The sequence below is a fragment of the Alligator sinensis genome, unplaced genomic scaffold, assembly GCF_000455745.1.
Source record: "Alligator sinensis unplaced genomic scaffold, ASM45574v1 scaffold863_1, whole genome shotgun sequence".
Classification (NCBI taxonomy): domain Eukaryota; kingdom Metazoa; phylum Chordata; order Crocodylia; family Alligatoridae; genus Alligator; species Alligator sinensis.
In genome coordinates this window covers 347,137-358,905 of record NW_005843063.1, presented here as the reverse complement: position 1 = coordinate 358,905, position 11,769 = coordinate 347,137, and positions in this window count along the sequence as shown.

Sequence of the window (11,769 nt, the reverse complement as noted above, 5' to 3'; positions counted from 1 at the left end):
CTACTGTACGGAACAACACATTCATCATCTTTCCCTTCTTCCATTTAGTTAAACCCCATTTGGGCACGTGACGGCTCTTGGTCTCCAGGTCCTCCTGGAGCTGAATGAGGAGCTCATGGCCCTGCGACCCAGGCACCAAATCTGGACAACTGAACCAGTCCGTGGGGGTGGGTTCCCCTCCTGCCCTTAAGTATCGGGTGCATTGAGCGAACTCCTGAGTGGGGGTCAGCTATTCTGCCTTCCATGCCTTCACCCCGGCTAGGGATATGGTTGATGTTTCCTCCGGGGGTCGATAATAGACCCGGTCGCTCCCCATTATGCATCCGAACTCCCCAAGGGATAGCTTAGTTCTCCACTCTTTTATGACTGCTTCTTTCTTTACGGAGAAGTAGCCATCAATATTCCGTTCATCCCCTTCTACCGCCTGGTGGTATGCAATATGCGCCCATAGATCGTTTGTGTTCTCTACGCGGCGAATCCCGGTGCGCCAAGGGCAGCACCCAATTAGACTCATCTCCATCACCGTGCCCTTGTATCCCATCCTTGTCGCCATGTCTTGGCCGGCCGGAGCCGACTCAAGGTGATATACAAACTGCTCGGTCGTTTGGGCGGGCTGGTGAATGGAGAGGCAGACAAAGCGTATTGCTTGCAAAAACTTTACTTACGCCGCTAGTAGCCGCGACGCACATGGTCCGGTCGCTTAAACAAACTCCATGAGTTGCTCCAGCTGGCAAGGCTCAGGCCAGCTAATCCGTCCACAAATTAAGTCGGCAGGGAAAGGGTACGTCGAAGGATTGCGCTCGGCGACGGGGAGAAGAATCGATAGGTGATCAGGCTATCGATCAGCTCAGCCGCAAGTCGGATATCTTTAGAGGCACTCTGCAGCGTGCTCAAAGTTCTCCAACTTGGGTGGAAGTCGCACAAAATTTTATACGGCCAGCAAGCCAATTACTAGCCGCCACGTAGGAATAATTTAGAACTGGCCAATAGCGGGACACGAATTTGCATGCAAATGGTGGGAACTCTCTTGCACCGGGGTTTTCTGTTGCAGCAGAAAACTTTTGCTGTGCACAGAGACTCTCATGTGGCGGGAAAATTCCATCGTGCCGAGGCACTAAAATCATTGGGTTGTGACAGTGAGAATAATTGAAGTCAGGTCAACGTCCACTAGGATGTGAGCAGAGTCTTCTAGACCAGCATTTCTCAACCAGTGGATTGTGACCCAAAAGTGGGTCACAAGAATATATGAAAGTGTTGCAAACAAACTTGAAAAATGGATTCTCCTTTAAAGGAGAAAAATGTGGGAAACTGTGGCTTTTCCCTTCCAGGCTGGCAGAGTTCCAGTCTGCAAGGGGCTGCTTTGGACTCCCTGTGCCCCACACACCCACCCCCCTGCCCCACACACAGGGGTTGAGGCCTGGCGGTAGTGGGTCGAAGGTAAAGTGCATTGGGTCGGGACTGGCCATTGATGTTTACAAATGGGTCCTCTTCCAAAAAAGGTTGAGAACTATTGTTCTAGACAATTGGAAATAGTGGGAAGCCAGCTGGAAGTGAGAGGATACAAGGAATACAAGATTACTAAACTGAGTGAAGGAGACTGCAGTGTGTCTGTGAATTCTTCAGAACATTTCCCTTTTTCCTGCCAGCATCATCTCTGTATTTCTTGGGTTCAGCTTCAGTCAATTGATCTTGTCTCAGAACTGGGTCATCACAGTGTGGTCATATGTAGAAAAGGATAGGTAGAGGTGTTTGCCCTCCTTCTGTGACTGACATTTGATCCGGTGTCTTCTGCTCAGTTCAGCTGGTGGCTGTTTTGAAAGAGTGGAGAGAGAATTCATTCCTTTGGAATTCCTTTAGACCCTTCACTTGTAGCAGTGCTACAATTTGCTATCACTACACGGAGCATGTGTACCTCTAGCAGAGACCCAGACTATTCTAGCATGAATTCCTGCTACCCCAGTCAAGCAAAACAGAAGTATCTTACAGTCAATAGTGTTAAATTCTGCAGAGAAGTCCAGGAGGATATGAATGGGTTGCTGCCCCTTGCGGATTGCCAGAAGGAAACCATTCATCGGTGCCACTGAAGTGGTTTCAACTCCATGTCCTAATCTGACTCCAGATTGGGACAACACTTCAGTTAAATAGCTTGTAGTTGGCCTCCAGCTGGCTTGTTTTAGGAATGGATGGTTTAACACTGACTAGAATGATGTATCCACAGTGTGTTTCTTAAGTATTTGTCAGACTGTTGTGAATTGAAGGGGGTAAGGAAAGTTCCTTCTCTGACTGATGCATTGGCTTTTTCAGTCAGAGGCACCAGTTATTCACGAGTCAGAAGCCAGGAAGGTAGTAGGTTGGATTCACAAGTCTTGGGTTGAGGTCCTTTAGGGTGACTAGAACTTCCTAATGAGTTGTATTGAACTTGGGATGTGCATGTGGGCTGTGCTACCTTTTTTGTATCGATTTGCAATTTTAAATCTTTTGTTGCAAGCTTGCCTGGATGGGGGAAGGGGGGAGACAGTATGATTAGACACATGACCATAAAAGCCAGATGCCCATCAGTTCTTCCTGTATGGGAAAGCCAAAGAGTGTTAGAAAGTGGAAACCTGTCAAAAACCAAGATCTGTTCCTGCTGTGAATGGCCATTCTGCAGGGGAACATCAGCCCCCTGGACAGAAGCAATATGGCTCAAGTGATCACTTTATAGGACTAGAAGCCCAAAAGCTCTTTAGCGCTAAACTTGGTTATAGCACTGACTCCATTTTCTGGGTTCTGTCTTCTCCATCTGTGATATGAAAATCCCCAGAGAGGCTTTAGGGATAGTCTAAAATCAAATCAGCATTATTTTGAAAATATACAGTGCTGTGAACATGCATTTGCTTTCATTTGCTTTTGGGGGGAGGGGCGGGGGTATCTTTTTGGGTTTTTTTCATTTGCTTTTGGGGGGAGGGGCGGGGGGATCTTTTTGGGTGATTTAATGTGCATTATGATCAAAGAGCAGTAGCAGTCAGAATGGAAGAACTAACTATGAAATTGTGTTGCACGTGATTTTTTTTTTTTTTTACCAGAAGCAGAGCTACTTTGTGAGCCTTTACCAACCTTGGTTCTGTTTCAGCTAGCCTGGGGCAGACTGTTTTGACTGTGTTTGATCCTGTGAGTTAGACTTCCACATAAATATAGTAGTAGGGTGAAGTTTTTAATGGGTAGAGTGCATTTGTACTCTTTCTCCTCTATGCCTTCATATTCTAATTATAGCCGGATACAAATTAGCTTTTTCTATTGCTGATGTATCTGTATTTTAAAATTTTCTTAACACTAGGATTTGCTTTCCAGAATCCTGCCTTTTTTGTTCAATTTCCACTGTGATAATGACCACAACAATGAATCTAAATTAAAAGAATTAAGGCTTAGATTTAAAACAATTTTGTTGCAAAACTGGTCCTAAAACTTTCTCATAGCAGTTAATTTGACATGTAATTAATATTGGATAGTCCCCCAAATCAATATTTTGAATTTTGATGTTTGGCTATAGTGGACCCTCTCCCATTATGTCCATGAATTTCAGTTACCTTTTCATCAATATTACCAAACAAAGATTTGTTGTGTTGTTTTGTTTTGCCACATGTCTGCTGTGATTCCTCTGGGATAACCTTCCAGCTACTAAAGTAGCTTTTCTGGCTGACTGGAATAGCCTTGTTGAAACAGAAGTAGGAAGGCTGGCTGGCTGGCAGATTATGCCTTTGAAACTTTGTTCAAACAGTCTTGAGGCTCTATATTGCTTTCACATCATTGATAATACGTGCTTATTCTGCTTGGTTCTTATGCAAGCAGATGTGTTCAGTGAGTTTATCAGTTGAATTACTATTCTATAATACTGAAATCTCCTTTGGGCCTCTTTCTCTTTTTTTCCTTTAATTTCAAGGCCAAGATTTTAAATAAGTTGAGAACCTAAACAGGTCTCACATTTAAAAGTGCTGAGCAGCCAGCTCCTACCAAAATTAGGTAGTATAGAAAAATAGGGGGAAAACATAATGCATTGCTGATTTTGTGCTACATATTGAAAGGGCCTTTTTCAGTAATGATAAATTGGCTCCTTTGTGTGTACATAGTGTCTGCAGCATTTCTCATGCTATCATAGACATGCTGTAAGATCATGCAATGAATCATTCTCCTGTATCTGATAACAGTATACCAAACCTGCCTGCAGGTCCAGCTGGATTTCCATCACCTGCATATCTTCCCAATTGGGGCCTGTGATTAGTAACAGTGATGGCTTAAGAAAGAAAAATAATTTGAATTTAAAAGCTAAAAGAAAGCATTAGCAAGAGAAGGATTTTTAAACAGCATCCCTGGATGTACATTTTCATTCAGTTTTTGCTGTGCTACAAGCTGAATAAGAGAGTCGTTCTTTCTGCCTGCATTTTAGATGTGTTGTTTGTCAATGGGAATTGTTTTGTATTGAAAATCCTTGCATCAGCGGTGGTTTTGTTATGAGTTACCCAGTATTCCATGCAGTGGTGAACCTGCTTGTGAAGCTGGCTTACACTGGTGGATATGTCCCCACAGCCTTCCTGCATCAAGTGTTGTGCATTTGGTGTCGACAGTGTTTTCCTGGCAACCTGGGTTGCCTGTCGCTGTACCTGTGGGCCCTCTACTGCTCCAGGGTCATCTGACTGGGTACCACTTCTGATTACAAGCGTGTGCACCAACAAGTGTCATTCCTGCCACTCCAGCTCCTTTTGGAATTTAACATGTATGTGTATTATCACCTTATATTTCTGGTTACCAGCCTGATGCCTCATGCTGCTTGTTCCATGGTCTCATACTGAGGTCCTGAACTTGGGGAAAGGAACTTCATGTTGTCCTTCTGTCTGTCTGTACAGGGCAGGTGTGCAGGTACATATCACAGCAAACAGGTGAGTAAGGGACCCAATTGAACTCTCTTACTAGTGCTGAAGTAAAGCAAAGGAAATTGGGCCACACTACAGAAATGTGAAGGATGTTTTGGCTGTTCAGAGAAGTGTGATGGTCTATTACTATGCAACTCCTTGTCAGGTGTCTGTTGGATGGACCACCACTCCACCAGTTTGTTGTGCTCAGTAACTTATCTGCCAAACTCAATGTCAGTGTTCAAATAAACTGTAAACCTTGAGCCAGATGGTTGCAGAGGCCCTAAACTAGTTAGAATCCTAAGATAGAAAATGACCTGGAACCCAACAGTGGATGGGATTAACCCCTATAAGTTTTAAATTTTATCAATTCAATATACTGTTGGCGTGGGGAGATGGTAACATACAGTCAGCTACAGGTGGGATGCCATCCTGATAGTAAAGACTTTGCTGGAAGGGACTTTAAGGCCCACCCCTCAAGAGCACTGGAATTGGCACAACCCCTCCAGTCTTGCCTTGATTTATGGAAACGTTTATAACCTGGTATGCTGCCCCACATTTACTTATCAGGGTGCTTATCCCCATATCTCCTCTGCCTGCCTGACTCTTCTGCTGTCCCTTGAACAAACTGGCTTACTTCTGAGGCTGGCTTAATGAAGGAATCTGTTTTAAGGAAGTCAGTTTTAATATGTGTACCTGCTTGCTTGCTCTTTTTCCCCCTCATAAGAGCAGCATGGGAGAAGGAGAAAGGAGAGATACAGTGGACAAGGCTATGGCACTAGTCTTTATGGAGCATGTGACCTTCTAGTTTGCTCCCTGGGTTCTACTACTAAGTAATTTGTTAATATTAAAAAGAACTTCATCTGACTGCATTACCTCTTGTTTTGAAAAAGTAATTTGAAATGTCTTTGTGTTTTTGAAGCTGGGTCTGGGGCCCTTTTCTCTGTTGTGAACTATTGTCTTAACATCCAGTCTCCTTGGTGAAATCCAGCACACACCCAAGAAAACAGCCCTGCCAATTTGCACCTGAATTTTGTGGAGCCCACTGCTTGTAATGGCCCTGGGTGCACACCCTGGCACAGAGACAGCCTGAGCAGGGTGCCCAGGCATGCACACAGGGTCATGCTGAAGCTATTTTGACTGCAGATTTACAGCCCTAGGTGCTACAGAGGGGGTGGGTACATCTCCGTGTTGGGCCTGGTCTCCCTTGGGAGGTGATGTGGCTGTAACTAGCTATCTCATACAGCCAGCGTTCTATAGAGATCCCTGCATTACAGGCTGCATGTGTAAAGCAAAAATTGAACTTGCGCGCATCAAGTATTATTAAGTCCTTGCACTAACTTACATAGGCAACAAGCTGTGCAATATTATTAATGCATACCTCACACAAACCATTTTTCACAAGTTGTTCCTGGGTCCAAAATAAGGAGTAGGATGTTTTCTCCCTAGTGTGTGCCCTTGCGTAGATGCATCATTCTGTAGAGACTTCCTAACTGCCTGTTCAAAACTTTCACCAAGTGTGCCCACCCCTTTCTCCCATCTGCTGCAAAGCTTTTTCCCTTGTTCTCACATGGATTGTGAAAAATGCCCCTTCTCAGCTTCTCCAGCCTCAGCATCAGACCTCTCCAGCTTCCTTTCAGTTTCCCAAATGCCCAGTCCAAGGTCATTTTGCAACTATTCCAGCCATAGTTTAGTACCTTTCTTCACAAGCCAGGGGAACAGGGAATAACTGGTTCTCCCAGGAAGTCTGAAAGAATATCAGTGTCCTTGGGGACTAGGGCTGCGTGAAGCTGATTTGATTCGGAGGATATTTGGCCTGATTCAAGGACCAAATCTGAATTGAATGGGGAGACCGATGAAAAGCTCTGAATCTATTCAAAGCATCCACATTGATTAAGAAAAGATTTGGAAAAGATTAGGCCATAGACTAAACAGGCAGCTGACAGCTGCCTCCAGCTGGTAAGTCTGTTGGGGTTGTGGGGAGGGAAAGGGTATCGGTGAAGGAGGTCTCTGCCCTGCTGCCACTTGCCCAGCTGGTGGGGGGGGGCAGGGGCAGCAGCACTGGCAGTAGGGGCTATGCTCTGCTACTGGCCGGAGCAAGCTGTGCTTGCATCGCACTGGGCATGGCAGCCATGGGGGCTTCTCCCATGGCTCCCCCCGTGGGGGAGAGGCAGGCACAGCCAGAGTAGCTGCTGGAGAACCTGCAGCTACGCGGTTGTGCCTACCTCTCCCTGGGCAATCCAAATCACCAAATCTCTCTGAAATGGTGCCAAATCGATTCAGGACAGTGATCTGAATCTCCAAATGGAATCTGTCCTCTGAATTGGCTGAATCCGAATCGAATACTTTCCTATTCGCACAAGCCTGTTGGGAACCATAGAAGTAAAAACTCCCCTAGTCATTATAAGGTTTGAATCCAAGGTCCTTGTGTTGTCATGGTGGGTCTAATTTTTAATGAAGGGTCAAATTTGGGTGACTCTTCCACAGGGGCCAGGTCTTGCAGCACCAGCAGCACTGTTTCTGTTGAACTTTGTGGTGGGGTAAGACTAGAATCATAGAGAAGTAGGGCTGGAAAGGACCTCCAGAAGTCATTTAGTCCAACCACCTGCTTGAGGCAGGATCATCCCTACCCAAGCAATCTTGCACAAATCCATTTCTTATCTCTCAGCAAAACTACAGAGCTAGCCTTGACACATGGGTCCCCATGCTGGATTCAAATGCAGGGAACAGGCAGTCCCTTTGCTTAAGTATGCATTCCCTGGCTTGATGACCTGTGGAGACCGCACCTTCTCAAAAGCAGTACATTCCTCCATGGCGACAACTAAAATACCTCTATCCACAAACAGCAACCTGGTTAGTCACTATGTGGTAGCAACTGAAAAGTGATCAGCTATGAAATAGGAATGATGACACACTTCTCCACTGTGAGGGGAGCTCTCCTGTAGGTGCTATGCTCCTGCAGCCCTGGGGTGGGCTCTGCACAGGTCTCTAAGGCAGTGGCATTTTGACGCCCTGCGCTGCTGGCCTTCCTAGGTTGTCAGCACTATCCAGACCTATCAGCCAATATCAAGTAGTCAAGCACATGAGCAGCATTTCCAAGTGGCCGTGCTCCAGCAAAAAATGCAGAAATGCCATTTCCTTCTACCTTTGATGCCAATCTGTTCAATATTCTATCAGCAGTCTCTTTAAATTCATTATCATGAAGACTGCAGTTCTTGCCAATGTCTCCTCAGCTGTCTGACAGCACTTTGCAAGTGGCACTGGACTGGCAAAAAAGGGGACGAAACAAAAGAATTCTACGTAATTTGACAGCAACCCCCAGAATTCCATTTGTTGCCATAGAAATCCCAGAAAGCAGATACAACAGCTCTGGATCAACGTGACCATGGGGCATCTGACCAGAATGCTGAGCACTTGCTCCTAAACATCGTTGGGCTGTACAGTTGCAAAGGTCTGAGGCAACAGAACAGTGAGGTATGTATTCACTACTCACACGGCAGATGTTGCAGATCACTTAATGCAGATGAACAAAAACCTGCAACAAGTGGAAAAGGTAAATGCATCCGTTACAAGCTTAGTGTTCTCCCACTTGGCTATGGACCTCCTGTGAGCCTTGAGGTGGTTTCAGGTAGCCCTCCTCTTTCCAGTAGGCCTTATTCAGACTTGTTTCATTACTTCTACAGGAGTCGTGAATTCTACCGACCCTGAAAGGGTCTCACTTAATGACCCTTTGTTTTTGAGGACTTGCAGTCTGGTCCTATGACTCTTGCCTGTGGGGAAAGATGGTGAAATAGTTTGTTCCCCTCTGAAAGTCTGTTTTGTCAGCTGAAGTTCTACTGCTGTACAGCCAATGCTGCAGCATGTGTATGATCGCATTTGGCTTTGTTTGCTGGTACAAGCGTGGCTGACAGCATCAGATTTATAGATGGAAGCAACTCTCCCCCTGCCCCCTACTGTGATTAAGGGGCATGTCTTGGAAGCGGTGCTCCTTTGCTATTTAGCTAGCCTGCTGCAGGTCCTTCCTTTTGACCTGGCATTGACCCTCCTTTCTGCTGTTCCTCAGGCTTCTGTGCCTTTTGCCATCACCTTGTCTGTGTCTTTACTTCAGAAAGTCCACAGTTGTGGCTACATGTGTTCCTCCACCCATAAATCAAGGAAATCTAGGACTTTTTCTCAACCAAGCCTGTACAAAAGGTAGGTGAGTAGAAAGAAGTATTTCCAAAGCATGATGGGCATTTTTAAGGGGGTGTTGATGGTGGTGGTCTAGACCTTGTGACCCCTGGACAGCAGAAGTCAATGTTTCAACCACAGTAGTGGCAGATTCAGAGGAGTGAGGCAGTGCGGTCATACCTGCTTTGACTCTGCCACTCATGAGCTCTTGGTGCAGGGTCTGCCTGGAACCCCTGCCTTTGTGCAACTTGAGCAAAGGGGATGAGTCTGGTGCTACCACTCATCTCTTCCTTTCTCCTGCTGCTGAACTGAGGAGGAAGGGATAGGGCAAACAGCAGCAGTGCTCACCCCCTAGGCTCCAGAGCCATGTGAAAGCAGGGTGCCTGGCCAGACCCTGCCCAGTCAGCTGGTGAACTCAGAGCTCACTGTTTATGTGGAGCTTTGGCAGGAGCACTGCTGACTGGGCTGTGAGCTCAGAGCTGTGCAAGGGCATAGCCAAAGGCAGGGGGCACATCCCCTTGTCCCACTCCCAGGCCCACTACTGAACGCAACTAGTTGCATTGCAAACTTATTGCCAGAAGGCTGCTGATCCCAGGACAGGTACAGCTACATCCAAGCAGAGATTGTTCCAGTAGAACTAGAGAGAGAATTCAACACATAGGTCAGTCAAACTGCTTCAGTTTTGCCAGTCACGTTTGAGTGATTTGTTGGCAGGACTAAAACCAGGGTCTGCCAAAAGAAGGCAAAGCTTTCTAATGCAAACCAGACCTAATGCACCAATGCATAACCAATACAGACTTAACGCACTACATTTTGGGGAACACAGTTCAGTGTTAATCCCTGAGGGCCCCCCCCAGTCCCTTCTCTGGCCTTGTTTTGTCACACTTGCCTATAGTTTTACTGTAATCAAGTTACTCTTCTAGAGGCAAGTGCTTTTACCTGACTCTAGGCAACTGATCTTTATTTAATTGAGAATCTGGTTAGATTTAAGACACTGATTTCAGGCCTGTTTATGTGGAGCTTCTGAATTTTAATTGAGTTTCTTATTCAGCATTTCTATATAGGAATAAAGGCCTTTTTACTGAACACGGAGTTTTGTGCTGGCATTTGTGAATTTGGTGAAGGATTAATGTCTTTTTAAATTTGGTATTGCAGATTGGGTAATGACTTGAAATGAACTTCGTAATCATATCTGAGATGATGACAATTTCTCCGCAAAAATTTCCATTCAAGGCACTATTCTATGGACCAGTAGGCTGAGGTATTAAAGAAATGGCTCTTTATTTTGGACATTTCTAGTTTATAATATTCCAGTGTGAACTCCAATTTTTATAGTAGGTTGGTTCCGCAATGAGTTGAGGTTTATTTATTCAAAATAAATCCTGATCAGTAAAACTGGGGAAGCAAAAATTTGCTTTTCACAAGAATGGAAGAGCATCTCATGTTTGCACTCCTTTCCAGTGCACCTGCATGTTGATGTCATGGTGATGAAATGACTGGACTTAAGATTTGAAGTGGATGTGTTGGGTGGGTTCTATCTAATGCAGGTATGTGTATTATGCTTTTGCAACTCTTGCTCGCGGGGACACCCAAACCAACAGGAAAATTGGGGAGCTGGTAGATCTGCAATGAGGTGTAGTGAGTGGATGTGACCATCCCCTTCAAGAACTGGTGCCAAGCCTTCACCGGCACCCAGGCTCACAAGCGGGAGACGTACACTCCACTGTTGACATCCTGGGGAGCTGCAGCTACAACGTGACGGTGGATGCGCTCATCATGAGAGCCCTCGGAGCCTGAGACCCCAGCAAAAGGGTGTCCTGCATGCCTGCTGCATTTCCTGCCGCTACGCCAAGCTGATGCGGTGCCTCATGGGGTCCAGCACCATCCTCTGGTCTCACGACATCTACGTTGAACACATCACAGGCCAGCACCAGTACACCAACCTCACAAGAACGACCACGACCGAGGGGACCTCCTGAACTCCCCTCTGCACCTGATGGACTCTGAGAGCTATTCTCAACCACGGACTACTCCACTCCATCCGGCAAGGACCCCCGCGATAGGGCTCCATGGACTGAGGGCTCCATGGACTTCTTTGTTCAACTTACCCCCTCCACCATTGTGGACTTTTGTATGGGTTTGTTTGTATCTATCGTCTTTCCTCTCGGGTGGGCAAAATGCGGCCTGTAGGCTGGATGCGGCCTGCCAGGCCATTCTATCCAGCCCGGGGGGCCCCTAAACAAATTAGAAAATTAATGTTTATCTGACCCTGGCTGCCTGTCCCTCAATGGCTTGCTAAAACTCAGTAAGCGGCACTCCACCCAAAATAATTGCCCGCCCCTGGTTTAGATGGCTAACATTGTATTTATGTAACCTAGATGCATTCCCCTTCTCACCCACATCCTTCTTACATTAGTCCCTGGCTCGGGCACTGTATTTCCCTTATGGCCTTGTCATTCTTTTTCTATGATTCTTAACATTTACTAATAAAGTTAAATCAGCTCTGCATGAGGAAGCTTCTTCTATTGCCTTGCTGTGCCCTGCCTTATGGAAGCAAGGCCACATGATCACTTAAAAATAGTGTAAAGATAATTCCCTTCAACAAGCTGTAGCATCTGGATTTCACTCTTATTAAAAGCCTCTGATAAAATCGGTTCAAGTTCAACCAATAGCCTTTTCAGGTCTTGGTTAGAATGCTGCATGGCTCAATCTA